Source organism: Rhinopithecus roxellana, chromosome 12 (genome assembly GCF_007565055.1).
Source record: "Rhinopithecus roxellana isolate Shanxi Qingling chromosome 12, ASM756505v1, whole genome shotgun sequence".
NCBI lineage: Eukaryota > Metazoa > Chordata > Mammalia > Primates > Cercopithecidae > Rhinopithecus > Rhinopithecus roxellana.
The window spans coordinates 4112416-4136638 of NC_044560.1; the positions used below are offsets into that span (position 1 = coordinate 4112416).

At 52.8% G+C, this 24223-nt stretch overlaps 1 protein-coding gene across 1 annotated transcript in view; it reads left to right on the top strand.

Moving 5' to 3' along the window:
* Positions 1–655: 655 nt before the first annotated feature.
* CASZ1 (castor zinc finger 1) overlaps positions 656–24223 on the top strand; it is a 166970-nt gene continuing 143402 nt past the window's right edge. Inside the window, exon 1 of the mRNA XM_030941700.1 lies at positions 656–740. The gene's annotated coding sequence lies outside the window, so the exon portion shown is untranslated. The remainder of the gene's footprint in view (positions 741–24223) is intronic.

The window sequence follows — 24223 nt, forward strand, 5'->3', positions numbered from 1 at the left end:
CACTCTCTGAAATAACATTATCCACTTGTTTTAATGTGTATTATCTGCCCCCCAGCCCCTCCATGTAAGGTTCATTCTGCACGGCCTATGTTGCTCACTTAAGGATATATTTCTTGCACAGTAGATTGAACGAAAAACTCCCTTGCAAAGAATAAGTGCAAAGCAGATATCAAACAGTGAGAACATTTCGTTTCTTTGGGTTCCACAGTTCCAACACTCTAACTTGCAAAAAAGAGCCAGTTCTTCTGTGGAAAGGGGGAACCAAACTCGGGCTCTCTCCAGGTTCAGAACAGGTGGAAAGTAACGCCCCCCGTCCCAACATCCCTTCTCTCTTTTCCCATAGCCTCAACTTAACTCAGTTAGGGGGTGTAGAAGCCTCTGGAGCTGCAAAAGGGGGCCGAGTGCTCAGATGCTGCTCCGCAGGCAGCTACTCACCGCACGCGCACGCTGACCTCAGCCCGGGCGGTGGGTGGGAAGGATCCGGGAGGGGCAGGTCTGGGGGTGTGAGGGTGGAGCGGAACCCGGCCCTGAGATCCGGCCCGGGTTTTGCATGCCACCCAGGCGCCCGCTCGGCCGCGGAGAATTCCATAATCACAGCGGGCGAGAGCGGCGACTGGGAGCGAAAAATCCGGGATCCGGCAACTTTGGGCAGCGCATGCGCGCCCGCGGCGCTCCATCCCAAACACACACACATTTTTCCCCCGGACTTGGAAAGTCACCCAAAGCCGCCCCAAGTGCAGGTAAGAGACTCGGCGCTCCCTCTGCCGCTGCCCCCCCACGCCCCCCAGCTCCGCGGGCCTCCCGGGGCGCCTCCCCGTCGCTCCCCCTGTCCCGGTGCACCCCCCCAACCCCCGGGCTGCCGCTTGCAGCAGGCAGCGGGCGAGCGAGCGAGCGAGCGAGCGAGAGAGCCAGCAAGCCAGCCTGCGATCGGCGGCTGCCACCCAACTCCGGCCGTGCGGAGGCAGGGGGCACGGAGGGCTGGCACCCAGGCGCAGGGCGGCGCGTTGCCCGCCGTGGCCAGGGAAATGCCCGGCGCGCGGCTCCGGGGGAGGGGAGGGCTGCTCCTCCTGGGGGTCACTTACTCCAACTGAGGGGGCGGCGGGGTAAGGGAGAAGAGAGGGAGGTGCCAGGCGCGAGTGCAGGACTTTGCAAATAGGGTGGGGGCGCCCCCCGCGCTGTGGGCTCCTGAGGGGGGCAGGTGCTCGCCAATACCGGGTAATCACTCCTTCTCCCTACACCCCCACCCCACCCCCCAGCAGCAGAGGGGTCGTGCGCTCTCCAGGGCAGAGAAGGAGGCAGGGGTGAGGGGTGCCTGGGGTGACTTTGCAAGACTTTGCCCATGGGAAGGGGTGGGTGGGGAACCTCTCCAGGCGGCTCTTCTGCCCGGATACCGGGTGTAGGTGCTGCCCGCAGAGGTAGGCAGTGTTCACTTAGATGCGGGGTGCCAAAGGGTATCCCCGATAGGAAATCGAAGGCAAGATATTTCTTAGATGGGGGAGCGGCGCCCCCCTTTTCATCTGTGCCTGGGAAGTTTATCTTAAGTGCGCTGCTCCAGGCGCGGCAAGTGGCGTTCCTCACTCCCTTCCCCACCCCACCCCCTGCCTCCCAGGGTGAAAGGCTGGCAACACAGGGCACGGGGAACCGGGGCGCCGGCCCAGAGCCGCCCGGCTGTCGGCCGGAGCCCACCCGGGTCCCGGGGAAAGTTCGGGCGAGTTGTTGCCGGCTGTTGTGTGCGCCGGGAGAGAAGTTGCGCCCGGGGACTGGCGGGCTAGCAGCCTGGTGGAGCGGTGCGCTCCGGGGGGGCTTTGCAGCGTGAGAGAGGGTCGGGCGGGGTCTGTTCCCCCAGGGTGGCCTGAGGGTGACCTCGGGGCTCAACAACTGGGGAGAAGGAGCCCTGAATCCAAGGGCACAGGGCTGAAATAGGCACCTGGTGAAGGACAGAGAAAAAAGTAGTTTGTGGGGGCGCAGGGAACACCAAAAGGAGATAGCCGGTTCCCCGGTCACTTGGGGTCCGGCTTAACGGCAAAGGAGAGCATGGTGACTGACGGAGGAGCGTCGGGGAGCGGGGCTTCAGGGGACGCGCGGGAATGGGGGATCGGGCCAGACCGAGTCAGGGAGCTCCCGGGGCAGGGGGCCGATTCGTGCGCCCGGGGTGAGCCGGCCAGGCGGAGCGGCGGCCGGTTTATTTTTACTCGGTGGCATTTGCAGAATGTGCAGCTGATGGCCGTCGGCCGCCAGGAAGTTTTGCTTTCTGTTCTTTCTCTCTCTTTCCGAAGCCAGCACTGCCGGGAGCTAGCGGGCCGGGCAGCCGGGCCTGGAAGGGGAGGGGGCGGCCGCCGGGGTGGTGAGGTGCGGGCAGAGGCGCACTGGGGCCGCTGGCGGGGGCTGGCCGGGCGCGGGCGGGCGGTTGGTTGCTGGGCCGCTGCGGAGCATTTGGGTGAATGTCTGTCCCCGGCGCTGGAAGCGCCTCCGCGAAGGGAACAGGTGTATGCGCCGTCAATCACGGCTGGAGGGACACTTTGGGGGCGTAGATTAAGATAATAATAATAGATTTTTCTCTAAGGGGTGGGCGCAGATTCTTCTTCTAAGTCATCCCCGACCCGGGTCCGGAGTTGGGGGAGGCTAGTGGAGCGCTGAGGGAGGCAGGGAGCCTCCTCTTCCTCCACACAAGTTCCTCTGCCCCAGCCTCAGCTTGGAAAGCCGGCTCTGGGCGCGGCGAGGACCTCCTTCCAGCCACGCTGGCTACGGTGTGGGTGCGGGTGCGTGCCCATCGGGAAAGCGGCAGTAGCGCCCCTCCTGGGTATGGAGCTCCCCCAAACCTGGATCACTGGGCCACGGGGCGGGGTGTGCGTTTATACCCGAGTGGAGTGTGGGGGCGCGGCCCTCACTGTGCGTGGTTGTCCCGCCAACACCCGGTACGTTCAGGGGGTGGCGAGGGGGTAAAGGCCCTGGTAGTCGCTGGGCAAAGTTAGTAAATTTAGGACGTCTCCGAGCTGGTACAGGCGCGCGGTGAGAGCGCACGAGGGGACTGGAAAGCAGATCGCCGGATAATCTTGTTGTCCCCCCGCCCAACCCACGACGCGCGCGCGTATACACACACACACGCGCGCACACACATACACACACGCACACACACACGTCGCCGTCCTAAAGGGAGCTGTCCTGGCTGAGCAGGAGCAGCTGCGCCGGGCATGGGGAGGGGGGTAGTTGGTCCCCCGGGGCTGCGCCGGGGCTGCGCTCCACGTGCCCGGAGGGGGCGCTGGGCCGTTCGGCGCCCGAGCGCAAAGCGCCGGGTTTGCGTCCTGGTGGCGATCAGGCGGTGCGTCCCGGGCGGGCGTCGCTACCCGCGCAATCTCCGGCGACCCGCGCCACCTCCCCCGACCCCCAGCCGCTTTTCCACTTCCCAAACTTCGGTTTTTAGGGTGTGCCCCTCGCGGGAGCTCTCGGACCCTCTCCAGGGCAGAGTAGAGAACTTCTCCTTTCCAGGCGGCAGCCACCATCTCTATCCCTAGAGTCCGGCGAATTGGAGAGATCGCCGCCCCCCCAACCCCCTTCTTGTTAGCCACCTTAGAGGCGGTTAAGGAGAGTTTATGGGGAATATTGTTGAACTTCAGTAATCAGGTTTCCAGCGATCTTATGCCTCCTGTTTAATTTATTAGACTAGTTATTTATTCTGTTGATGATAATCTGTTGCTGGTTTCTATGGAGATGTTAAACTGATCTCTTTCAGAAATCAAACTCCATATGCACTAAAACGTTTAAAGGGGCAGTGCCTTCCTCTTTTATTCCCCTTGCCTTGTTTGTTTGTTTTTTAGACTTTGCACCTTGCCGAGACTTGGAGTCTTGCTCTGAGTCTCGGCGCATTTTATTTCCTTCTTACGAAGGAGAGGAGCCCAGCCCGGGAGCCTTACGCTTTGTGGCAAGTACAGCTTATTATGGCTAGAAGAAAGCGAAGGCTTTGATCTCTAAGTTGCATCATCATTTAAAACAGATCATTTCACCACCACCCCCTTCCCCCCCATCATATAAGAGCAAAATTCTTTCAAGATCAAAGAGTCCAATCTTAAAAAAAAGCTATTGTTTAAAAAAAAATAAGAAAGTCAGTTAAATATGAAACTCCCTTATATATCTGCTTCCCTTGTGTTTAAATAATTTTAATAAGAAAAACAAAACTTGTAGCTCAGCTAATTTTTTTCACACTTATTAATAGTTTATCTTGCCCCCCACCCCTTTTTAATTTAAAAGAAGTTCAAAGTTAGATTTCTCTGCCTGTGGGGGTTGAGGTATATTTGCTTCTCTTTTAGATCCTGACCATCTGTTTTAGGAAAATTAGCCTCTGGGAAGAGGGGAAAAGGAGTTTTTAGTCAAACTTACTGGAGTGCTTTATTTATTTATTTTTTGGGGAAAATTGTGACCCAAATATTTTAAAGTTCAATTTTGCCTGCTTTTGGGGAGGATATCAATAACCTCTGTCTGGTATGTTAGAGGACATCAACTTTTTCTCCTTTTCTCCTCTGCCCAGGTATTTTTCTATAGATCTGTGACTGGTTGGGGCAGGGGGTGGGGAGGCGTTGCAGCGGATTAAGAAAGGAAGGCAGGAAAAAATTATCTTGTTTTGTGACACTGAAAAATTGCAAACTGACTCTGACTCAGATATTTATCATGCTGACAGATATGATACAATGCGATTGCATTTCCTAATGATCCTTTGGGACTAAGTTGTAGGTAGAACCATTTAATGCATTTTTAATATTAAAGTAAGGCAGGGGTTCCATTTTCTTGGAGATAGGGGGAGTGGATGCCCTTCCATAGAGATGGTGCTTTCTGAATATACTGCTTTACTTTTTCAACTGGACACCCCCCCCAACCCCACCCCTTCACATTTCCATTTACTTTGTCTGTGTGTTGGGGGGGGGGGCAGGCACAGAGCATTTGGCTTTCATAAATAAATTTATATCTGGCCAGAAGGTCCAATGCTAAATAAGAGCACACTTAAAAAAAAAAAACCCTGACTCCACCCCTGCTATAGGAAATAAAACAGGCAATACTTGAGTTTTGTTGTTTTTTTTTTCCTTCTGCCACCCTGGTTCTCTTTTATATTATTTTATATTGGAGGGGAGTAGGTAGAGTGGTTGTTGCTTCTCAGCTCAGAGGCGAGAGGAACCATTCCTATTATTTCCCTCTTTGCTATATTTTTGAAATTTGTTTGATTTGGATTGCAAACAGAACAGAGGCTTACGAGTAGAAAAGAGCACTGTGGCTTTAAACTCAGGAGTTTGCATATTCTCCTTGTATCTTTCCCCTTTGCTAATTATTGTGTTGTTTTCAGAGCAAATATGTCATATCCATGGCGACCGGGCAGGTTTATTGTCTTTCTGAAGCAATAGCTCACATAAGTAATTAATGACTTTCTTTTTTTTCCTCTGGCTTAGGTTAAACAGATCATTCAAGGAAAGTCATATCTCTCTCTTCTCTCTCTCTCTCTCTCTCTCTCTCTCCCTCTTTCTCTCTCTCTTTTTTTAGCCTAGTGACATAAGAACATGAGTAGAACAAGAAAATACTTTAACCAAGAAGTCAACAGCTTATTTTCCCCCATTTCTTTTCAAAGCTGAAGTGTCAGCTTTCAGACATATGAGGCTGTCATTCTCGCAGCCCTGAGCAGTGCAGTCCACGCCTGGGCTGGAAACCCACTGAAAGGTTGTGTAGCTTGGAAACAAGGGAGGTGTTCACACTGGGGGGAGGAACCTGGAGGAATTTGCTTTTGAGCTTGGGGGGAAGCACTCCAAAATGAGTATTTCTCCTGTATTTAGCAGAATTTAATTAAATTGTTTACAGGAAAGAATTAATGAGTTGGTAGTAATGTGTTCTCCCACCTCCCTTCTTTTTCCCAGTCTAGTTAATTGGAAAGACAAAGTTTTTCTTTTTGATTCACCTTCAGCTTCCGCTTTCTCCGACCTTTGTCTCAAGTGCTTTTTCCAGGAAAAGTAGCTTTTGGAATCCCCACTAGTTAATATTTCCAGAAGTATAGTGGGGTTTTTGTTTTTGTTTTGCTTTTCCCCTTAGACCTACAACTCAAAGCTGGTTTCTTCTTCTCAGGAATCAACAGCTCTGATGATTGACTAAGACTTGGATTTTTTAACTTTTTTTTTTCTTTTTTTGATGGGAACAGGGCCTTTTCGGATGTAAAATTATATAGACGGCACATCTCCTCTTCTGTATCTCGTGGCAGTATTAGGGAAGGTAGAAGCAATTTTTTTTCTTTTAAAAAATCACCTTTTATGATCTGCCCTTTACAAATGGACCTTTGCTGATAAGAATCCTCATGATGTCCCCCCTAAACTTTAGAATGTGCTAGATGTCCTACTAATGTTCTCCTACTAATGTTCTCCAGGGCTCGCTCGCCCCCTCTCATACACATACATTAAGCACATTTATACTATCCTGTCCCCCTTTTTAAAATTTCATGCATAGCCAAGGTTTTTGTGTGTGTCCTTACAAGGGGGGAACGAGATAAGGAGAGAAGCATTTATGTTGTACTCAGGCACAATCAAAAAGAATATTCCCTCACCATCTGAACGAAGTTCAAAAAGGCCACGGAATGAATCTTTAGGCTTTTGGCATTGAAAATAAAAATATAAAGAAGAGAGATTTATTTGGTATCTTGTTTCCGAAGAGGAGAAGAGAAGGCCGAGCCAGTCTGATGCTGAGACTCCAGCGGAGTTGTAATTGAGCCCGTAACCTCTTGATGTCTATATCAGAAAAACAGACATGAGCAGAGGGAACCGGAGAGAGGCAAACAAGCCTGGTAGAGGAGAGGGAGCTCAGGGGGAGATTCACAGAGAGAGGAGAGAGATTTAATTTATAGACATTTTAAAAACCGTAATTTCATTAGGATCTGTTCTTCCCTTTCTCTGAAGGGCAGCCCGGCAGACCGATAAGGCCGGCCCCTGTGCCCGGGATACGTGGCGTGGTTGGGAGGGTGCAGGCTGGAGGCATCATTGCCAGCGCCCCAGGTTGGTTTCTTCTCTGCCCACTTTCTACTGGCTTTCTTATTTTGAAATTAAAAAGTCCCAGACGGCCAAAAGTCAGCCGTGGTTCTGGCTGCCTGGTGATCTCTCCTCTGGGTGCCACGCCGCTCTGCGAGTGGGTCTGTCTCCTGCCTGGGCGGTGGCATCAGCATGGCTCCCTTCGGTTGCAGGGCTGCCTTGGGTGCCAGCAGCAGGAGGCCACTGGGGGAGGGGGGCACCCCCACCTTGGCCCCCCTCAAGTTCACCAAGTTAAGTTGCTGCGGCTCTGAGGCCACAGCTTGGGGAGAAAAAGCTAAAGCCTGTCGTAAATTCTGCAAAAATTAATCAAGCGTTTAAGAGCTGCACGTTAACAAGGTTTTGCAGGCAAGCTGGGCCCTTCTCCTGTTCCCCCTGTTCAAAGTCCGGCAGAGTGAGGGGTGGCCTGGATAGTGTGAAGGGAAGGGGGAGTTTTTTTTTTTTTTTTCTTCATTGGAATAATTGAGGACAACCAGGGAGAAGGAAGAAGAGAGATGGGTTTATTGAATAGAAATTCTCAAGTGCCCTTCTTCCATATTGTTGGAATTTTTTTCCCTTTTGGTCTGGATTTGTCCTATGTGTCTTTGGTGGAAAACACACGTAGAGAAAGAGAGTGAAGGTGGGGGGGGAGAGAGAGAGAGAGAAAGAGAGAGAGAGGAGAGAGAGAGAGAGACAGGGACGCGTCGCTCCTTCGGAACTCATTATCATTCTTAATAAGTCTTAAGGAATAAGGAAGCGCATTGAGTGTAAATGCTGGGTAATCCTAACACTTCTCAAGGTGAGAGGAGTCTTGAGGACACAGAGAAAAGAGCCAGCAGAGGAGGGGGTGGCGGGGGGCACAGGCCCTGGGGAAGTGGCAGGCCCAAGGTTTGGGAGGCTCAGCAGGAGGCCTGGAGGCTGGGATGGGGGGACCCCAAGATGTCTCAGGTGGAATGGGTTGTCTGAGATGACACATCTCAAAGATAGGGGGCCTTGCTCAGGGCAAGGAGCCGAGGTGATGGGAACAGCCCTGCCTTGGGTGGGGGGTGTGGGCAGGGACCACAGGGTTTTTGCTTTCTCCTGGGTGTCATGTCCTCAAACAGCTTGGCTCCTGTCCCCTGGCCTCAAGTCCCTGGAGAAGACCCACGTAGGGGTAGGGTTAGAGAAGGCTTGTCCCACCCCAGGCTTCCCCTTGCTGTCCCCTTGGGCTCCCCCGAAGTGGCCGCTCTGGGAAGCAGGAGGGACAGCTCTGGACACTAGGTGGCTAATAGGATCTGTAAGGTTCTCCAGAGCTGCAGCGGCTGCTGGCTTCCCCTCCGTCCCCGCTGGTGGGCTCCGCTGTGCGATGCCTCTGCTGGCTGGGCAGGCAGCCCTGGCTCACAGGAGGGAGGGCGCTGGCCCAGGGCATGGCACAGCTCCCAGGCCAGCCCTCCTAGTGACCAGCTTCCAGGCAAAGCGAGGATGAGGCCAGGGCAGCTCCCGGGTGAGGAGGCAGCGATCAGGGATGCTTGCTGCCAGGACGACTGGAGTCCTGCCTGTGGTCTCCGCCCGCTCCATCCTTGGCCACCTGGGTGTGAGGCACTGCTGAGCCCGGGTTGGGGGGTCTCTGGGCTGTGCTTCTTCCCTTCTTTTGAGTCCATGTGCCCCCTTTGAGAATCCTCTTAATAAAAAAAATCTCATAAGCATAAATATTGCTTATACTTTGAGGGGTTTTGCAGGTCTTATAAGCCCAGTCTAAGGACTCTCTAGAGCCCCCTGCTCTGGTAGGCTTCTTTCCAATTCTCCAGGATGAGGCAGGGGGGCAGGAGAGAGGAGGCAAGTGGTCCCCACCACCACTCCCACCTGCCTGCCTCTGTACTGGGAGAGGAGAGTGCTGTCAAACTGTCACCCAGGGGACCCCATAGGTGGATGGGGGCTAGCACTCAGGTTGCTCTGTGAAGAACCCCACCTGCTCAGGTAGCGATGCCCCACGCCAGGCCAAAGGCAGCTCTCCCAGTTTCCCAGTTCCCCTATCCATGGTAATGGATGCATCCCCTTAATGGCAGAGCTCTTGGGCATGCATAAGGGGATGTTCTGGATAAGAACATGCCCATATCCAGCTGATGATTCTAGGATGTTTGAGCAAGGGTCTTAGCCAAGGTCATGTTCCAGCCTTGGATAGTTTGCTCTGTGGAGAGACGTCTGCATGGAGAATAGCACGATTCAGGTTGGACTTATCACAGTGTAAAAAAAAAAATTTTTTTTAACTCTGTGTTTCTTTTGGAAAATGACTTCTGGGGAGCTTTTAAAGGGGATGTGTGGGAGTCAGAGGTGAAGGCTGGTGCCTGAGCCGTGGGAAGCCTGAGGGGAGAGCCCGGGGGGGATGGGTTAATGGCGGGTGGATTCTGCTTTTCTGTTGTTTAAGAGCAGTAATGGCCAAATTGCATGCCCTGCGTGTGCCTTGCTGATGAGATTTACCGAAAGGAAGCCTCGCTGCCTCTTTTCTGCTGGTCTCTGGGTGGGTGAGCGTGTGTGTGTGCGCGCGTGTGTGTGTGTGTGATCGTGCGCGTGTGTAAATGAGAAGAAGGGGTGGGGGAATGAGCTCTGCCAGGCTGGCACCCTTCCCCAGCACTAATTGCTGGCAGAGTACCCATGAGGGCTGTGCCAGCGTCTCCAGCTCCGCCCGCCCCCCTCGCCCCCAGGGAGCTCAGCTGTGCAGCTCGCTATGTGAGGGCCATTTCCGGGCCCACTCGTCCCCACAGCTCCTTCGGGAACTTCGGGGAAATCTGATCCTTGGGGAGGCCATGGGTCAGGCCCCAGAATCTCTGGCTGGGGTTTAGGGGACAGGGTGAGACACGGGTGGCCCCAAGCTCCACTCAGGTCTAACTGTCCACTCCCCTACCCTTCTGCGAGCCCCACACTTAAGGTCTTGTGAGGCGTGGCCTGATAGGCTATGCGTCTGGGGACCCTGTTCTAGTTCTGGCTCTGCAGTAAATCACTGTGTGGCCTTAGGTGAGTCATTTTACCTTTCTGGGCCTCAGTTTCCTCTCTTGTCAAATGGCCTCTGACCCTACCACCCTCAGAGTGTTGTCCTAATGGTTGGCCGGACTCTTAGCTATGAAAGTCCCTTGAAAGTAATTAAACGTAATGAAGAATTCATCATGGTTGGCATCGCCAAGCGCAAAGTGTCCCCAAGGTCAGGGGAGCCAGTTTTTATGTCATATGGTATCAGTCTCAAAGGGGACCCCTGTGGATTCCATTCCAGAAAGCCATGGACCTGGGTGTCGCGGGTGGTGCTGGGGTTACATTTTTGTATCAGGTTGTAGGTTGGTTCTGTTATCATTGGAAACTTGGGGCTGAATTTGGGGGCTGCCTTTCAGGCAGAATGAGGGATCACATTCAGGTTATGGGGTGTGCTTTGCTGTTTTGTGCCTCTGGAGCCAACAGGTTCATTTGAGGAGCTGTATATAGTGTAGATGGTGCATTCTGGAGCGAGTTAGCTGGGGATCAAAATCATGTGACATTCCGTCAGTGACTTAACTGGCCTGTGCCTCATCTGTGAAATGGGCATAACTGTACCTACCTCACGGGGCTGATGTGAGAGTTACATGAGCTAAGACATATGAAATGTTAGGACCAAATGTCTGTGTGTGTTACAGACCCATGCCGGAGAGGACACAGAAGCACTTGCGGCTTATCAGGGATTGCTGTGGAGAGGGGAACCGGGAGAGCTTGCTCTCTGTCTGTCTGGAGCTGGGCCCCTATGCCACGCGCAGGGTGACGTGGTATTGCATAGAAATTCTGCGTTTTGTCTTTTACCTCTCTGGCCTGCCTGGGGTCCTCCTGGTATTTTTGCTGCTGGGTCCGGAGGGGATGAGAATGAAGACGCTGCCCACATGTGAAGTCAGTCCCTCCAGCGGGGCAGGGGCCGTTGTTCTCTTTTTCCCACACTGGCCAGACCAAGTGTTCCTGGAGCTCGGGGGGGTGAGGCGGGTCATGATGGGAGCTGTTTGGGACAGAAGGCCAAGGTGGGGGGTAGGGTGAGGGCAAATCCTGGAAACTGGCCCAAGGCGCCGGTGGCCTCTGCCTGTGTGAGCTGAATTCTGGGTATTGGCGATCCCAGAGTCGTGCCCATGAAGGTGCCTTGCAGATGGAGGCTGTGTGGCTGGCAGAGGGACCAGTGCGTGGGATTAGGAGCCAGGCTGAGCTGAAGGCGAATTATGTTTCCCCCACTTGGACAGATTCATTCCTCGAATCCTTTGTTTCTGCATCTGTAAAATGGGACTTGGAATTCCCGCCACATGAACCATGAGGATTAGATGAGAGGATCCCAGCTGACATTTGCTGAGGTTCCACTTTGAGCTTTATTTCACGGAACGCACACAGCCAGTGAGCAACACATAGCAGGGGCACAGGATGAGGATGAAGCAGCCAGCGTGGGCTGAGCCTCAGTTGGTCTTGGCCTGAACTAATAATGGAGGCTCGGGGCTTAGCCAAGGGGCAGAGGACCACGGTTGTCCCTTTAGCCCCTAACATGGATGGAGCTGAGGTTTCCCACCTGGCCCAGGGGTGAGTGCTGCCCCGGCCTGGGTAGAGGGCCAGGAGACAGGCGGGGCAGAGCCAGGAGAAGAGGCAGAGGTGGGGTGGAGGCAGTGACCTAAGGAAGCAAGGGCATGAGGCCGTGAAGCGGGGGGCACTGGAGGGGCGAGGGGCACTTATGGAAGATGAGGTGTATGAAACTCCATCGGCCTCTCCCATTTCACTGTGCTATGCCAAAACACTCCGGTTCTTGTTTCACTATCTGAGATCTGGGAGCAGGTTAATTTCCATGACGAACTCCAGGCCACGTGCTTGGAGGATTTATCTAATTAAACGGATGCTTTTTTCTAAGAAAGAAATGAAGAAAGGGAGGGAGGGAAGGAAAGAGAAAGGAAAGGAAAGAAGGAAGAAAGGAAGGAAAAAGATGAGAAGGAAGGAAAGAAAGGAGAAGGATAAGGAAAAGAGAAAGAAAGGGAAAGAATGAGAGGGAAGGAGGAAAAGAAGGAACGCCTTCAGGAGGATGAAGGCGGAATCGGCTGACGTGAAAATCCAGAACGGCTCTCTCAGTCAAGACGTGAGCGGTGATCATTCGGAGATGAGGGCTCGGCTGGCTGGCGGATTGCGGTATTTTTTCGGCAGTGTCCTTCTTCATCCACCGGATCACTCCGGCTTCAATGCCTGTCCTAAGCCGTCCTAAATTAGGAAGTAAGGTCACGAAGGCAAGAAGGCTAGCGGCGAGAAGTTGGAGGCTGACTGGTAATTTTTGAAAGGCCATGAAGGAGTGGAGGAGAGGGCCTACCGACTGAGGTGGGGCTCCTCCTGGCAGGTCATGCTCCTGTCTTTAGATGCTTTATTTCCAAAATAGCTCTTGGGGCCGGGTGCAGTGGTTCACACTTGTACTACCAGCACTTTGGGAGACCAAGGCTTGTGGATCACTTGAGGTCAGGAGTTCGAGACCAACCTGGCCAACATGGTAAAACCCCATCTCTACTGAAAATACAAAAAAATTAGCCAGGTGTGGTGGTGGGCGCCTGTAGTCTCAGCTACTCAGGAGGCTGAGGTAGGAGAATTATTTGAACCCGGATGGCGGAGGTTGCAGTGAACTGAGATCACGCCACTGCACTTCAGCCTGGGCAACAGAGCGAGACTCGCTCTCAAAAAAAAAAAAAAAAAAAAAAAAAAAACAGAAGAAAACAAAATAGCTCTTGGGCTAAGAGGTAGGGAGATAGCTGGAGGGTGTGGGGTCTGTACCATCTCATACAGTAGCCATTAGCCCACATGGCAATTTAAATTACATTTAAAATTTGGTTCTTCTGTGAAGGAGGCACATTTCAGCTGCCCCATAGCCACGTGCGGCTAGAGCTCCTGCACTGGGCAGCTCAGACAGTTCATTTCCATCATTGTAGGAAGTTCTGTTGGAAGCTTCCCTCCGAGGGATGCTTCCCTCAAGCTTGGGTTAAATGGAGGAGCCCCCATGGGACAGTGATAGAGATGGAGAGCAGGGGCACACCCAGCTGTCGTGAGGGCTCCCGAGGCCAAGACCTCTGTGGTGCCAGGACATCTTCTCTTTTGATTCTGCCACAGGTTTCCTCTCTCCCAGGGCAGGGCGAGATGGCCGGTCCAAAGTGAGGCAGAACGGGGTTTAAGCCCTTCTTTTCCCACTTAGGACCTTTATGACCTTGGGCCTGGGTCTTACCTCTCTGTTCCTGTGGAATTGGGCAGACAGTCAGCAGTGCCGCCTCGCTTGGTTCTTGTGGTCATTAACGGAGGTGGCGTGGAAAGCACTTGGAAGTGTGAGGGCACAGGGTGAGCACTTGAAAAATGGGGACCACCATTACTATCTTGATGATTATAATTGTAAATTTTTTTTTTTTTTTGAGACAGAGTCTTGCTTTTTCACCCAGGCTGGAGTGCAGTGGCACGATCTAGGCTTTTTGCAACCTCCGCCTCCCAGGTTCAAGCAGTTCTCCTGCCTCAGCCTCCCGAGTAGCTGGGATCACAGGTGTGCGTCACCACGCCAGGCTAATTTTATATTTTTAGTAGAGACGGGGTTTCACCATGTTGGTCAGGCTGGTCTCGAACTCCCAAAGCACTAGGCCTCCCAATGCACTAGGATTACAGGTGTGAGCCACCACAACCGGCCGATATTATTTTCATAAAGATTATTGAAGAGTGTTTGGGCCTGCGGAGTTCTTCAGGACGCTCTCCGAGCAAATGTGGATTTATCCATAGTCGACCCTTTCCAGATTTAGTTTCAGTGACCCCCACCCCCCATATCCTTTCCTTCTGGAGACCTGATTTGGATTTCTTCTTTCCATCCCTCCTTTCTTTGGGCAAAAGGAAGACTTGGAACTGCCCTGGAATGAACTCTTCCAGGCCCTTCCTCTTGGGAGGTAGAGCCTCTGTCTCTCCCAGCACATATAAGTGTGCCCATGTGCACACGTACACACACACGCGTGCACACGCACACACACACACACACTTCTCCACCGGCCTAGCCGTTAAAAATAAATAAGTAAAACCCAAAGTATTACAGCAGGGGTGAGCAGATGTGGCCCTGGCAGGGTGGCTGGGTTGTCTGGAGGCGGGGGTGGCCAGTGGTCCCGGGAGGGCTGTGTGCGTTGATTCCCGGACATTGCCCAGCGCCCTGTGTGCTAATGTGAAGCTGAAAAGTCCCCTGCATTGTGCCGGCTCCTTTCCCCGTGAAAAGGCAATTGAGTCAGTGAGTTCCAAATGGATTGGAGCTGACAGTAAATGAGAATTTGGCAGTGGGTAGAAAACAAGCTTCCCCCACCCTCCACCCAACACACACTCCCTCATCCCTCCCTCAACTCCCGGTGCTTGTTTGGTTTTGAGAGGGATTTTGCAAAGAATTATGATTTCTTTTTGCACATATCAAACATTATCAGCAGGGGTTGTGCCCCAGCCTGCCCCCCTCCCAGGGATGGCCCAGCCCCCTCCCCCAGGTGACCAGGCCCACTCCCCTTGCCGCCTCGGTGGCTCTGCCAGCGATCCCGAACGAGTTAAGGGCTGAATCAACTCTAGACCCAGCTGTACATTTTACTCTGGGTTCCTGAATGAAGTGATGTGCTGTGCTCAGCACGATTGGAGACTGTCTGTCCCGGGTGACCCACCCGGCCCCCACCCTGCTGGACTCCACCAGCTTTTATGGGACCTACTGCTGGGTCCCAGGACCTTGTCCCTGGCAGCTGGGGAGCCGGTGGCTCATGCTGTGGGGGTTTTGTCTGGTGTCCTCCCCATGTCCAGCCTGCTCTTAGAGACCTATTTTAATTTTAAAAGAAAGAGTACACCATTTTAAGTTGGTCTTATCCCTGATTTGTAAGGAAGGCTTGCAGTGTTGAGGGTTCATGGATGCCAAGGGCCCTGCCGCCATCATTCTGCATTCCACGGTGTCCACACCAGTACATTAGTCAGTAGATACTTACTAGTACCAGGCCCTCTCGCCAATGGCCCCGTGTCCCTAGACCTCCCCACTTAATTATTCCCAGGAGCTGCAGGGAGGGAAATGCCGCTTCCTTGCAGATACCCCTCCAGGCATGCTCCTCATTTGTGACATAGCAACTCTTTAGCCTGACCAGCCTGTCTCCATAGAGGGGTAGCGTCTGTCCTATTCCTGTAGGGCAAGAGGCACGGAGATGCCCTTGTTTTGGCAGAATTACAAGCTGCTCCTGGGGGGTGTCTGTGCCCCCACTGTCTAGGGAGGCCCCTCAGGGGCCTCTTTCTGGAAAAGGCTGGTGGAGTCTGCTTGTTTTGGGAGCTATGCTGGGAGGATAGTGGTAAAGTCCTCGGCTCAAATCCCTAGTCTCTCCTTATTGGGACTCTGACTTTGGAATATTGTGGACTCTTCTGAGCCTCAGCTTTCTCACTTGTAAAAGAGGGTTCATGATAGCACCTATCCCATGGGGTTGCTGTGAGGATTAAATGAAATGACACTGGAAAGGCACCTGGCACGTGGTGACAAGGGGTAGCTATTGTTGCTACTAGTACTGTCTCTACTCCACCCTCCCCATCTGTCATCATGAAGGCAGTAAGGCAGAGGGCTCCCTGTGTTTGAGCTCCAGAGACCCCCAAGGCCAGGCTGAAGCCCCAGCCCAGAGGCTGTGGCCACCACAAGTCTGTTGCAGCATGTTTGCCAATAGCAAGGCAAACGTGTCCGCCCAGTACAGAGCCCTCGAGGGAGCAGGGAAAGGCTTGCAATGCCCAGGGCTGAGCTGTTAAGACGTTCAGGTGGCAGTCCCTGGGCTGTGGCCTGGACTGCCTGCCCGGGGAGGAGCTGACTCCCAAGCACTGGTGCCATCTTGGTTCTCCTTGGCCTCTCCTCGCAGACAGGAGTGTGGCCCTTGCCCTCCTCCGGGAGCAGGTGGCCTTTGCAGCCTGGCACCTGTTCCCAGAGGGTGGCTGCCAAGAAGGCACAAACCCAGGGATCTCCCTGCGTGTACTCCAAGTCATTGCACGAGGCCTGTGTGCTGCCTGGAGGAGCTGGCCTGGGCCTGTGCTAGTGGAGAAGGTCGGAGGAGGAGCTTCTCTCCTCCAAGAGGCCCCTCCTCGCCCTTCAGGCGAGTCACAGGAGAGCGGGGGCCAGCATCCTGAGGTCTGTGTGCTGGGGGTTTGTTGGGGTGGGGCGAGTAGGGGAAGGGAGAGACGGGTGAAGGATGTGAATGAAGTTGGAGAGGGGGTGCAGGAGAAGGGTCTTGCCTCTGTCCTTAAGGGGCAGCAAGGAAGCTGAGTTGATTTTACATTTTCATTTTATTAAAAGAGAAAGGAAACAGACATTTACTGAGGGCCGACTGTGTGTCAGATGCTGCGCTGTGACTTTCTGTGGGATTGAAAGATACAAGGCAAGCAGTGGTTCGAGTCCCATCGTACCTGGCAGGAAACGAGGCTCTGAGAGGTTCAGTCACTTGCCTGAGTTCACCCAGCTCGTTAATGGAGAGCTAGGGTTCCAACGCTGGTTGATCTGACTCTGAAATGCACGCTTTTCCCTATGCACTGGAAAAATAGAACCATATTTTAAACAGCTTTTGAAAATAGATCAAAGGGAAAAAAAATGCACCCCTAACTTAACCATCATGAGACGACGTTGTTTAGTATCTGGTATATTTCTGTCTAGTGTTTTTCCCCCGTTTGGTGACTGTATTTATTTATTAAACATGTATTTTACATAACTATAACCATAAAAGAATATGGTTTTGGTTGAGACTTTGGACGAGGTAGGAGGGTCTCCTGAGTTGGGACCACCAGGGAGGGATTGATTCTTGACAAAATGGAAACCTGGTTTTGGCTCCGAGCCATCTTTTCGGTAATGAGGTGCCCGAAACTGCACTGGAGAAGGCAAACTGGGTGAATGGAGAGGCAGGCGAGACCCTAGGGTTCTCTCCTGGGTAGCTTTTGCTCAGTTAAGTGGTAGAATTTTCCTTTTAACTCACTTCCTTCTTGCTTTTGACAAATGGGAATATTTGTGCCATTTTCCCGAATGACCTCCTCTCCTTGGGGTAATGAGAAAATGAAAGTCTTTGCTAAGTGCTTTGAGATATTCAGATATAAAAACGGAGAGCAGAGCGTCGTCGTGGGCCTTTTGCTGCCAGGGCGCTTTATAAGGAGGAAGTGCAGTTTGTGTGGAGTGAAGGTCACCGTGAGGGTGAGGGCTCTTGCTGGAACCCGTGTCTCTCTGGGCACAAGGGCCAGGGCACTCGTGGCCCGGCTCAGGGTGGGTGGGGTGTTGGTGGAGCCTCTGCCCATCTTCCAGGTACGCATTCCCAGGCCAGATCCCCAAGGGCCAGGTGATCGGGGTCACGCAGGCAAAGCCCCCACTTTGGCTGGAATCTTGCCGATAAATGATTCAATTCCGAGAGAGGTCTCCCCTTCTGACTTCATAGGATCTGCCCAGGAATATCACAACGGAATAAATAAGGTGTCACCTGTACAAATTATCATCCCAAGGATGGTTTCAAAACACGGAAAAATGTTTATTATATGAGTGAAAAAATATACCAAATGCCAAGTGTTGTGAATGCTGCGAGAGAAACTATATAAAAATCCAAATGCTTCTGTAGAAGGCTTGAAAGGTGATCCTCCAAAATGAAAATTATAGTGTTAGGGTGGTGGGACTACGGTGATTTGTTTTTTATTTCACAACATTTTATTTAAATTCCCCCCCTATGATTAAAAACCAACAAAGCCAACGTGTCGGCCCGGCAGGGAGCTCTGGCAAGGGGGAGGGGGCGGGGCAGCGCCAGGCGAGAGGGCGCCTGCACCCACGGCCCCCGCAGGGCGCTGAGCTCACCGGCTGTGCCAGCCACAGAAACCTATGAGATCTCGAGAAGCTGAGGCGTATCGGTGACTCAGCCTTCGTGTTGTGCTGTGCAACAATAGCTTTTGTCCTTTACCCAAAACCCTAGGCCAGTGTACTAAAAAAAAAAAAAAAATTATAAAATTATGAGATAGTTTGTACTTTCCTCACCAGCCGGTGCCAGCTTCGGGTGCTTTATTTATTCAAGGTGGGGAGGCAGGGAAGACGGGGTGGGGCTGGGGGGGAGACAGAAAGGAAAAGAAAAACAAGGTAAGACTCGGACAAGGCCCAAGAAATGTTTGAACCAACAAACTCGCTTTTGTTTCTCCAGTGGGAAGGAAAAAATAAACGTGAACCAAAGAAAACTCCCTACGTTTAGCACGTGGAGGTGATTCCTTCGCTTCTTGCGGGGGTCTTGGCCTGTTGTTTACAGGCCAGGAGAACTATTCGTGATGCCTACCTCTGGGGTAGGATGTAATGGGAGGTGGGATGCAGGGCCCAGGGAGAAGGGGCTGCAGCCAGCGGCCAGGCTGGGAGCAGAGACCTCCAGGCAGGTCCCTGGTGTTCTGGGCAGTCACGCCCAACTGTCAACACTCTTTGCTTGTACTTCCACTGGGGTTTAAGAAGATTCTTCCCTCCCAGCGACCCAGAAGCGGCTCTCTGCCAAGGGGACTTGGAATTTCACGTGGATCAGGAGCAAGGACGCGTTTGCCTTGGAACACTTTGGATGGGAGCTCTCTCCTCCTCGTGTCCACTGGAATACATTTTAGGAATCAGATTCAGGAAGAAAGACCGGGAGAGGGGAGTTGGGAATGGGTGCGTGTGAGATCGTGTGTTGTTTTGTGTGTGTGAGATTGTGTTCGGGTGTAAATCGTTTTGCATATGATTGTGTCTGAGACTGTGTGAGTGACTGTGTTTGAGACTGTGATTGTGAAACTGCATGTGAGATTGTGTGATTCTGTATGAGATTGTATGAGGATGTGTGTGATTGTGTGTAAGATTGAGATTGTAAGAGTGATTGTGTATGAGATTGTTTTTGAGGTTGTGTGAGATGGAGTGTGAGATTGTGTGTGGTTGTGTGCGAGTGTGTGCTTGTGTGTGACATTTTGTGTGGGGTTGTGTGAGACTGTGAGATTTTTGTGGGAGATGCTGTGTGAGATTGATTGTGTGTGAGATTGTGTGTGATTGTGGTTGTGTGTGAGAGTGTCTGATGGTGTGTGAGATTGTGCTTTGTGTGAGATTTTGTGTGAAATTGTGATTGTGAGATTGTGTGAGATGGTGTGTGACTGTGAGATTGTGTGTTAGTGTGTGAGATTGTGTGTGAAATTGTATGATTATGTGTGAGATTGTATGAGTGAGTGTATATGAGACTGTGCGAGATTGTGTATGCGACTGTGTGTGAGATTGTATGTGGCTGTGACATAGTGTGAAATGGTGTGGAAGATTGTGTGTGCCTGTGTGTGAGATTTTGTGTGAAATTGTGTGATTGTGTGAGATCGTGAGTGATTGTATATAAGAGTGTGTGTGAGATTGTGTGTGGCTGTGAGATTGTGTGAGTGGCTGTATATAAGATTTGTGTGAGTTTATGTGGATTGTGTGAGTGGGTGTGTATGGGATTGTGTGTGATTATAACGTGGTATGTGGTTTTGCATGTGATTTTATATGAGATGGTATATGTGAGATTGTGTGTGAGATGGTGTGTGGTTGTGTGTGAAAAAGAGTGTAAGTGGTTGTGTATGAGATTATGTTTGTGTGTGTGGTTGTGTTTTTGTGTGTCGCTTCTTTCCCCCTGGTTGTAGTAGCTGGGCAGAGTAAAATTAACGGGGTCTTCCATCTGTTTTTCGCGTATAACTTGGTCGCCTGCCAGGCCTGCCCTGAGTGAGACTGTGCTGTGGCCGAATCCAGGGCTGAATGACGATTCTTCCTTCTGCATGAGATCAGAGGATTTTGTGGGAATGATGCGGTGGTTTGACCAGTAAGAGAAAGGATGAAGGGTAAAGTCACAGAGGTCAGAGGTGGCCTGGCCCAGGACTTGGACACCCCTCTCCATGGTCCTCATAGGGGTCCCAACCCTGTGGTCTTTGTCCTGTCCTCAGAAACAGATTCCCAGCTGAGCTTCTGAGGCTCGGGTGGGCTCAGAGGCACCTGCGTGATCGTTCCATCATCATGACCCTTGCTGTGAAGAAGGCAGCCCACAGGTTATTGTCCTGGTTTACAGGTGGGGAAACTGAGGCCCAGAGGGAGGTTGCTTGGCGCCGCAGGCCCTACAGCTAGTCAGTGACGGATCTGGAACTAGGACCCAGTCTTTGAGCCATTTGGAAACATGATCATCTTTCCCACCGGCTCAGGGTGAGGCTGGCCAGTTCCAGACGTGGAATGGTGCTTCCTCTAGTTGCGGGAAGTAAAGGGACCCTCCTGGGGGATCAGATGGTGGGGCTGTGTTTAAGGGTGACTGGTTTTAGGGACTGCCTCTGTTGAAGAAAGAGCACTGGATGGTGAGAAGGTGAGGTGGTTCTAGCCCCATCTCCATCACTGGCAGGCAGCCACCTCCCAAAATGAGCGAGAGGGCTGGCCCCCACGGAGCTGTCACCCCTTCCCACTTCAGGATGGCTGGAGCTTCTTGCCACTGTCTGGAGTCCGCAGCTGTGCCATGCAGCCAACCCTCTCCCACAACCTGTCAAACCAGAGATGCCAGTTTCCCCAGGACTCCCAGGAGGTCCCGCCCCTAGCTGGTACCAGGGAGAGCCTTTGCAGGCTCGGTGGGCAGTGCCCCCAACCCATGCCCCATGCACCTGCTTATTGATCACTACGTGTCTGGATGTGTCTCGTGTCAGAGCCCTCTGGTGTGAACTTGCTGAGTACTGAGAGGCTGAGACATGAGACAATTACAAGCAGGGGAGAGAAGTGGTACCCTGTGACAAGAGGCAGCTGTGGAGAAAGGGGCAGGCTCCATGCCCGGGGTGAGCGCCATCTGGGCAGGAGGCCTGGCTTCCAGCTGTGGGGGCTTGGGAAGGGCAGAGCCTGGGAGGAATGATTTTGAAGCCACTACTATGGAGATTAAGGGGATGAGAATGTAAATCTCAAGTAAAAAGGTAATTGAATGTAATAGCAAACACTGCTCGCTCTATGTTAATTTTAGCTCTTCCCCTGGATACAAGACGCTGTATTAGTGTTTTATTACCATTTTGTTTGCACTAATAAAATAGTAAAATTTATTTCAAGGAAGTTGAAGGATGGTTTTACAATGCAAATTTGAAGAAATTGGACTTTTCATTTATGCCTCTGCTATTTTAAACCCTGACGGGTGTAAATTAGCTACAGGGACCGAGCAGACCCCACTGATGGGGACTTGGGAGGCGGGAGCCCTGGCAGAGGTTCCAGACGAGCTCAGGGCAGAAAGCAGACAGTATCACACGGAGAGGCTGGAGCGGGAGGGTACTTGGGGGCCTGATTGGGTGGGACAGGGCGATGGCTGAGAGTGTGTCAGGCACGAACGAGTCTGGGTGTAGGAGGGCGTGTCACACACAGAGCTGGCAGAGAGAGACACGTGGCCACAGACCTCAGGGCTTCATCTTTCCTCTCGGCCCTTTGGCCTCCTTCTTGTCCTGACATCGGGCCTCTGTTAACCTGGTGAACCCCTAAGGGTAACTGAGCAACCCTACCCTCTGTGCCTAGAGAGGGCAAGTCGACCAACCGCTCTGCTCCCATTCACACCCATCCCCTTGAAAGGGGCTGAAGATTGAAGAGATCCTCGGAGCATGGAGGAGAGACCTTGAGCCAAAAAGGAACCAGGGAAAAAGACCTAGGCCAGAAACCAGCCCAGCTGAGGTCTCACCTTCTCCTTCTCCCTTCCAACCCAGGCATCCCGGAGAAACGGGGGCAGGACTTTCTCAATCCCCCGGCATGCCTTCCTATTGAGCCCAGGGGTCCCAGACAGTGTCGTGTCCATGAATCCAAAAGCTAGAGGACTGAATTTTTAAAAGAAAAAAAAAAAATCAAGTCATCTGAATCTGAGGGAACTGGATGATGGTTACAGGTAGGCGGAGAAGGGAGCGAAAGGGGTGATAGGAGAGTTTCATTTTGAGTTTTGGGTGAAGAATTCAGGTTGGATCTTGTTTTATCCAAACCGGTTTGTTTATCTCTGAAAAATTATCGGCAGCAATGGCCCAAAGCGATGTACTGGGGGCCCGGCTTCCAAAGGGTAGGGAACCGAACAAGTGTTCTAATGTCTGGCGGAGTCCGCCGTGTGTATTGCCCAGGGTTTTCTGGCCGACTGCCTGGTGCGGGGGAAATGGTGAGCCGGTGTCGCCAGTTTCCAGCCCCAACCCTAGGTCTGGTGAGGTTTTCTCGGTGTGTTCTGTCTCCCTTGTTTGGGTGTTGTGTGCGTGGTTTAATGCAAAGATTCAAACTGTTGATTCTGGCAGGGCCAGAGTGGAGAGACTGGAGGAGTCTGGAAGAGAAGCTGGAACAGAGATGCTTGCAGGAGACCCGTGGGGATTCATTCTCTTGTCTATAAGACCACGGGAGCTCTGAGTGTCAGGACTGTGCTTGTGGGTTGCAGGGAACTTGGCGCTGGGACAGAGGAGGGAGGGCTCAGGCTTCCAGCCTCTCCTGGTGGTTCCTCTAGGCCTATAGGGTCACATCTGGGGAAGAGAGGGGTCTGCGTTGACTCAGGCGGTTGGAGATACCCAAGGGTGAGGCTGGTCTCCAGTGGCAGAGCCAGCGCTCTGTGTGGTTATTAATGGAGCAAAAAAATTCTCCATCTGGGTCTCCTGGCGATCCTTTTGGATCGGGGGACTGTGGATGGGATTTCTTGGGATCACGGGGCTAAAAGAATGGGCAGAAGGCAAAGGACTCCAAACCCAGCTCCGCAACAGGCCAGGAACTCCTTCTTTTCCTCTGTAGACTACACAGGAGGCCCTGGTGGTGGATTTTTTCCAAATCTCTAATCTCAGGGACAGAGAGGGAGGCCCTGAACTTGGCCCCAGCCAAGGCCAGGGCAGATTTGACAGTGTGCTGCTGAAAGCAGAGTTGAGAACATTTAAAAGTGGCGCTTGTTTAGGTTTCGAAATGGTTCCGATTCTCCGAGAGTCAGGAGATGTACTGTGTGTACCCAAGGATTTAGCGACGGTGTCAGGTCGGGGGTTACACTCTGGGTGGATTTCCAACCAAAACTCTAATTACATCCCTAAGCAGACAGAAATGGGAAAAGAGGATTAGTGCAGCGCCCCTCGTGGGTCTGGCGGTGGAGGACCCCAGGAGCACCTGGCCTCTGTGCAGGCACCTGCCCACTCTCTCAGGTCCCACCTCTGTGCTGGGGTCCGAGCTAAGGAGGTTTGCCCCGCACCACCCCAGGAAGCTGCTAGGACCTTCAGACACTTCTTTATCTACTCGCCTGCTCTGAACTCTCCCCAACCCATCTCTGGAGAGGTGAGGCCCCTCTGAGCGACGACAGGGCTGTTCCCACCCTGTGGCCTCTTCTCAACACAAGTCAGCCCCAGCCCAGACTAGAAGGAAGCTCCATTTTGAGTGATTTGGCTTTCTTTTTGACATAGGATGTGTGTGTGTGAGCTGGGGACAGGGTAACTCGCAAGCACACACACAGACTGCTGTCCGGTCTGACCACAGCAGGCCCTGGAAGCCTTGTCCTGCTTGGTTTGGGGGAGCCTGTTGCCTGGTCCGTGCGTGCCCTCAGCCAAGTATCCCAAGAAGCTAGAAGGCCAAGGCCTTCTGCCCGCAAGACGCTGACCCTTCCTGTCACCATGTTCAGCCCCCAGGGTGTGTGAGACCCCTGAGGATTCGGAACCCCCGCTCGCCTGTTTCCTTCCCGGGTCCCACTGTCCTGCACCTGTCAGCTGTCTCACTGACTGTCTGGCTTGGCTGCCACCCATCCGATCCCTCCCAGGCCAGCTCCACCCCCGCCCCCTCCCCCAGCCCACACTGCCTCCCTTCCTGTCTCTGCCCACGTCTGTCTCTACCTGCCCGTTGCCGGCACACCTGAAGATCCGAGGCTGCCTAACGGAGTGTGGGGATGGTTCAGGGTGTTTACCAGACAGCTGGGATAAGGTATTAAATCCTGCTGCTGTCTTCCCAGGGCCAGGTTCCTCAGATGGTTTTCCAAATCCCTAATCTCAGTGCCCACATCCCTGCCCAGCCTATGTTTGATGGGAGCTTTCCTTTCTGATTGAAGCTGTACCCAGCAGGATCTGTCGTGGGCTTGGGTCTGGGTTCCCACCGGTGCTCGATGACACGGGCATCCAGCCCCTTCCTCTCTGTGGTCCTTCCTTCCTCCCCCCTTCCTTTCCTTGGGAATCTTAGTGAGTGGGGGCCAGGATTCTGACACCAGGTGTTCTAGAGCCTTCAGGAGTCCCCA